Source organism: Cinclus cinclus, chromosome 1 (assembly GCF_963662255.1).
Source record: "Cinclus cinclus chromosome 1, bCinCin1.1, whole genome shotgun sequence".
Classification (NCBI taxonomy): Eukaryota; Metazoa; Chordata; class Aves; order Passeriformes; family Cinclidae; genus Cinclus; species Cinclus cinclus.
Window position 1 is genome coordinate 45,954,311 of NC_085046.1, and position 7,057 is coordinate 45,961,367.

Sequence of the window (7,057 nt, forward strand, 5' to 3'; positions counted from 1 at the left end):
AGCAAGAAAACTTTCTTTTATGTGTTTTTTCCTCTTGGAAGGAGATGGGAGGATGAGGAGAGCAGAGAAGGTAAGAGATTTGGCACTTTGCTGGAAATTCATAGGACTACTAGTCTGGCATCCTCTGTGGCTGTGTGAGTCCTTGCTGTGCTAACTAAATTCATGTGAAGCCCTCAGTGACAGACTACTTCAATATCACAAGATCCTGAATGTTCATTTGGAGGTGTGCAGGCTCGTCCCTTCATACTCTGTTCCATTACTGGGGTATGAGGGCAATGCAGACAGGGCAAAGGCAGTACTTCAAGGGCTGTGTGATCAGGCCCTGCATGCTCCTTGGGCCTGGTGATGATTCACACGGTCACACCTAACTTCCACCCCAGAATAACCACTCAGTGGTCACAGTTATTACATATTATTTTTCCCACCCAATTTGGATGCAGCCTCTTCACCAAGAATGCTGCAGTATTAATTCTGCACTTCTCTCTTCACTTGGCTTCACTTGGCGCCTGGCAAGATTAAGCGTATAAACAATGAACATTTTGTCTCTGTCCAATGCAGAGCTTTACAGACTGACTTTTTGCAGAGTACTTGCACTGTCTGTGGAGGTAAAGTATAGGTGCCATGGGCACCTCTAGCAGAGAACTTGGTGGGCTCCTCTACTTCTGCTGTCTTGCTCATTTGGGCAACCTGTGCCTTGCACATCACAGCAGTAATCCTTCCCTCTGTCCTATGTGACCTTTTCTGAGTTGAATATCTTGTGACACCCATTATTTTTCATAAAAATGCTCAAAGAGAAAGATAGTTTTAAAGAAAAAATATGAAAGAAAGAGCTTACATGGAGAATGAGAAAAAAGTGATGTCTGTTTTTCATTTAAACAGTCTCAAAATTTATTTATCTCAGGCTATTTGCTTAATTCAGGGTAATAACAGGAGTACTTTTCTTCATCATTTACCTTTCATCATCAATAGAATTCTAATGTTTGAGAGTATTGGTAATAATTTATTTTCTAATTAAATCATACTGACAAGCTAATAATCCTCATTTAGGATTTTTAGCTGGTGCATAATTTATGTTTTTATGGTTGTGTCGTGTGGTTAGCACATGTTAAATTTGCCCTAGAAAGACCATGCTTTCTCTTCACTTGTATTCATCCTGTTTTATTTAGTAAATCTGGAAATCAGGCTCAACATCACTGTTATTTTCCCCTCTCCTTACAGTGTTCTGTTATACAACATTGTATTTTGTAATGCAGTTTCTCCCCCAAGTGTCTATCCCAGTCCGTGGTCTATATATAACTTTGCTTAGATATATAATGCATTTCTAGGAGCAAATAAATACTGTTGTAACATTCCAGAGGTGAAATAATTTGTTAGACAGTTGACAAAATTTAAATAATATCTATTTTTTTAAAGCTGGAAAGAGAATAGCAATTTTGGTTGCTATTCTCTGAATGTACAGCAGATGGTGCTTAACAAATATGCTTTACAACCAATGTCTGAAAACTAAGCCTGGCACCTTGTATTTTAATGATGCTTCCCAGTCTTTTCAAAGAAGCAATTTGAATGGAAGGTCCCCAACAGGATTGACTTACATCAATGTACGCAGTGTGCACAATGTTTCAATGATGGGGATATAACAACAGCTTTTCAAAAAATATCTCTAATATCCTATAAGGAACTATATCTTTGGAAAAGTAATTAGGCATTCGCAGCATTATTTCCCTCTTGATCATTGCCCTTTTCTTCGAGGCTCATTGTAGTTCATTTAACTAACAGGAAGGATCTGACCCCCCAAGTACTACTTTCCACATGGACAAAAAGAAGTGAAGAAAATGGTGTGACAAGACCTAGTCTGAAGTCCCTGAACTCTCATTCACACACCTGCCAATAAGAGAAGTTACTTTTTCTTCTGGCACCAACAGATGAGCCTATGTTCTGGGCAATCCTTTCCTAGCGTGGGTGGGACCTGTCTCAGGACTATGCAAGAACTTGCATTGCTGTTTCCCGTCTTGGTACCTCATTAGCAAGATAAGGAAGGTGCTGCATCTCTGAGGTGCTATTTCCATTCTGCATTGTCAAAACATCAATATTTATCTCTAATAAGGCAGCTGTCATTATAAAGAAACACTAGCTACCATGAGCCAAGGGAATAATATGAAGGGGGACAATGAGTAAGAAGGCTAAAGAGAATTTAATGACATGCTTAGTAAAGTTTTAACTAATCTTTATTATTTTTAGGCCCGTTTTGTTCTTCCAAATGAATATTAATTTCTTTTAAAATGTGCATTTTTAAAATTACTGATTAAAGGGCTCACAATGAATGTCTCAGAGAAGGATATTACTCCTTCACAAACATTGATAAGGTATGAACAGCAGGAATACAAACACTTACACCAGTGGATAACAGTGGTGTATCAACCCCAACCTTGCTGGGCATCTTCGGAAGCCTAAAGGGTACTTGGCTGCAGACTCTGGGTTGTAGTGACAGCCAGCCAGCCACACAAAACCCATTGGGAAGACATTTCATGCTCACATAATCAGCCTAAAATCTCTGGAGCTACTCTGATTTTCAGGTGCTCTGCTTGCCTGCTAAATAGGCAGTTGTGCCACAGTGCTGCCCCAGTTTGGAGTCAAAACTTGATTCCCTACTAAAATTGAGACAACTGGCTGTCCATAGGAAAACAATAGATCGTATGTGTAGCTGTGGGGGATGCAGTCCGTATCTTTCCCTACAGCAGTTTTAAAGGCAAGCCAGCCTTTAATTCAAGTTAATGCAGCTGCAGGCCAAGTGCCTGTGTTAAGACTTCTTTAAGAGCTTAAGCACATGAGTTGGGTGCTTTTCCAACACTTCTTCATAGGGATGCACATGATGACCTGCTAGGTGGACTTGGATGTAGAAGTCCCACATCTGCAGTAGATTTACTAGTATTCAAAACCACAGTGATTTCAGATGCAGACCTGATCAGATTAACTTTGAAAAATACATGGTGCCATGAGATGTTATGAATCATACCTACTAGTCCATACGGGGAAGAAAAATCATCAGCTTTGCTGTTTAAACCAAGCCAGAATCCAGGATTTAGCAAAATGGTGAGCAGTCCATTAATGACTCAGATCTCCTGAGACCTGAGTGGAAAAGCTGCTGTCAGTTCAGCAAAGAGGCTGAAGATCTACCCCGACCTTACATGTGCAAGCCCTGTGAAGGGGCCCTTGTTCCTTGCTCCAGGGCTGAGAAGGGAATAAGAATGCATCTCTCTGGCATATGACAGCATGATTGTTTATGGGCAGGGGGAAATAATGTGAATTTATCTGAGTTGTTGCCAAACAGAAATGGCCAAATTCTCTCTGAAACCTTTATAATACCAGACAATTAAAGGAGCCTCTCTTTCCTGATCCTAGGAACATTTTGAGGACTAAGTGATTGCAGCCAGGATTACTAGAATCCTGTGTGCAACTGAGTGACTGTTTAAGCACCATCTGCAGTTGTTGGCCACCTTCTCCTTTTGTTTGGATTTCTATTCTCCACAGGCTGCTGTGAGCAGATCATGGTGCTGCTGAGACAATAATCAATACTGCTTTCATTTTAACTCCCTTGCCACTGAGAAAGCCAAGTCTAATATTGAAGTTTGCCCAACAAACTTGGGCAACAAACTCCATTTAGTTGCTACTTCATTACAATTAGAAAGCGTAAGAAAAAAAAATAATTGATATATTAATCTGTCGCAAATTTCCAGCATCTACTCCCCTTTCATCCATCCCATCTTGTAGAGTACTGGGTAAATGCCAAAGCAGACTGTGAAAGAAGTCTTTTATAGGCTTCAGAAAGAAACTGTGATTTACCCAGTCCTGAAAAGGGTGCACTTTCAAGCATGGAGTCAGGTCAGTCAAGTGTGTGTGCACATGTGTGTTGCACGTGTACCTTTAGCTGGAATGGAGGAAGACAGAGAAGCAGGATCACTGTGGCTGTATCATATGATGTAGGATGCATTGTCCATTTTAACAGTGAAGTCAGTTTCTCTTTTCTCCTCAAATCAGAATATTCCTTTTTGCTGTGGAGCATTGTAATGCTTCCCTGCTGTGAGTATTTGAGCCAAAATCCTCCTCACTATTTCTGTCTCTCCCACAGTCAGTAATGCCTTAGTGTGAGCTGAACAGAAATGTAGATTTAGCTCTTCACAAACCTCCTTGAAGGGATGATTAATACTAAAATAACATTAGAAAAATCACTGAACAAATCGCTGAAGAAAATAAAAGGAACAAATTTTACTGCCATATCTATTACTACCTGATCAGAAATTGTATTCTAATGTTTCGAATTTAGGAAATTTCAAAGCTGCCATCCGTCTAAAGGGAGGTATATTCAGCACCACAGCTTCCAGTGAAAAAGAAAAATTGAAAATGGAATCAAGCTAGTTTGCAGCATCATTTCTAGTCTAAAACCTGTCCCCTTAGCCAGGGAAGAGTATGTTCAGACACTGTGAGAGCGGAAAGAGCTTGGCTGCAGATGAAATTCAGAAAGGTGTAAAAGGTGTCCTGTTACTTAGAAGATTGGTCTCTACAATGCTTGCCTAAATGGCACCAGATTTCACAAGTTTACCCTATTTTCTCAAAAGTGGAAATGGTAATGTGGAGTTGAGTGTAATAAGGGTGTTCTCAAGAGCAGAAGGTGCCATATAATTTAAAGTCTTAAGAGCTGCTATTTCTTGTCTTTGTGTTTCATTCTACCACTGTGAACTGCACCAAGCAAGCAGAAAGAAATCAACTTACATCAGGGAAGGTAAGTAATTGTAAACTCCAAAAGACTTGGAGACATATGATAGAAATAAATTCTTAAATCTGCTTTTAACAGTGAACTGGCTCTTGGGGTGTCCTGCAAGGCTGTAGGTAGCTGTCATTCAATCTACATCTAAGTTCAGCTCTGTAAGACACAGTCCAAAGTTTCCTTCATTTGCCTCTCAACTGTCATAAGGAGACCCCAGTGAACCCCACTTGCTCCAGACAGGAGTTTTCTGACCCAGCTGAGGTAGATGTTATGTGCAGGTGTGCTGTGTGTGCTGTGCTGTGCTGTCATGGTACACTGCTCTTGAGCAGACAATAGCCTAGTCATGTTGGCACCTGCTCCTCTGAACACACAGTGGTCCATAAATCTCCCTACCTCTTGGCCAGACACCACTTGCTTTGAGAAAAGACTATAAAAAGGTGACTCCTTGGAGAAGCCCCTCGAGATCTCCCCACAGGAGGAAGACACGTTTATTGGCTGAAGACCATGAGGATGCCGTCCTATCTGTTGGTAGCTATTTCCCTTCCCCTGTTTTTCTCTTTATCTCTGTTTCCTTAAACTCTCCCTTCTATGGCATAATTGAGTTGTTAGCATCAAAAAATAAAGTGCTCTGCTGTGAGTATATTGAAGTATACTGTTGTCCCCCTGCTGTGTCTTTTGTACCTTGAGATCAAAACGAACCATCATGACCCCTGCCTGTATTGGCGGATGGTGACAAGCTCTCAGTGGCATTAAAAGTTATGCCACATACTTTTTATACAGAGAAAAGAGAAAGGCAATTATGCATTTTTGTTTAATCTCACTTTGATCAACAGAAATCCCTGTCCCAAGGCACAGAGTGGAATGTTTAAGGTCTGGGCAGGAAGTCTGCAGTGGGTCCTTTCAAACTGGCAGCAAGGAAAGGGACTGGGACACTGGTTTCATTATGATTGTGTGTGGCAGGAATCTGAAAGTAAGTGAACAAGCAAAGGCAATGTGGGAGCAAGACTGAAGAGAAATCTTGACTGAATTGTGTTTAAAATAACTGCTTTCTGCTGTCTGTGGTTGTAAAGAAGACTACAAAACCAAAAACAGCAACTCCTTACTCCAGTCAGGAAAACATGTCCTACTCAAGCAATTTCTAAGAAGATTCCTATTGTGGCTAACTGCTTATAGACTAGTGGTTACAAAAGCAGGTGTTTACATTAGATGTTTAGTAGCATAAATTCACATAATGTGTTTCTTGCACAGCTCCAGTGACTTACTAGAAACTCTACCAGTCTGTATCAGCTGACACATTCCTTTGGCTCCTCTCATTAGTAACTAGCAAACCATCTAGGGCCCTGTCTACATCTCATAGATGCACCTGACCTGTCAAAAAATTATCTTCTTCCTGCAAGGGAAATTCCATGAGAAGAGATTCCTGAGATTTATTACAAGCAATGTCTATAATCTAGAACAATGCCAAACATTCATTATGATCAGGAATCATTAGAAGAACAATAGATTCAGAGCTCTGATGTTTCATGTGTTTCTACAACCCTCCCAAGCACAGGACTTCCTTCCACAAGGAAAGGAAAATGTCCTTTATTTTTTGGAGTAGTCTCTTGTTAACTCCCATCGCTCATTGACTGCTGTGACTGTGTTTGAGGTTTACTGTCTGTGATTCAGTTTCCTAGGAGGAAGATGGAAGAGTAGCTGACTCAGATGAATGCTATGTAGTGTCCACTGTGAGTTAGACATGACTGCTTTGTGCCAGTGCTCTCTGGAAAGACCCTGAAGAAACTTGTCTGGACCCTTCCTTTGTGGTTATCTATAACCAGGACGATGAACAGGATAGAAACAGATGTCTTTAAGATAACTTTCCAAAAAGAAAGGCCTCGAGTTTTTAGAAAAGTCTGAGTTACTAGTCAAATAATCTATTTCCATAAATCAGTAATATTGACTCCTCCTGACATTTCCTGGCTTAAGGAGCTGGATTCCATTTGGGAGGAACACAGATACAAATCCATCTTTAAAGCAGCCCAAACAACCAAGCTAGATCTGGACACTGGTCTGATGAGTACTTATTTGAAAAATCCATCTCACACTGCTGTGGGACTGACTCCACAGAGGCTCCATAAGCAGCTCTAACTCAGAATCAGGAAGTTTAGGTCTTGCTCCAAAGCTGCTCACTTTACATGTCCCTGTTGCTATATCACGTGTGTGCAAAGTGCAAATCTCAGATTTTTCTCAAACCTGAGCTCTTGCCTAAAAATATTAACTTAGTAGTCATAATATATTTATATAATATTCTAT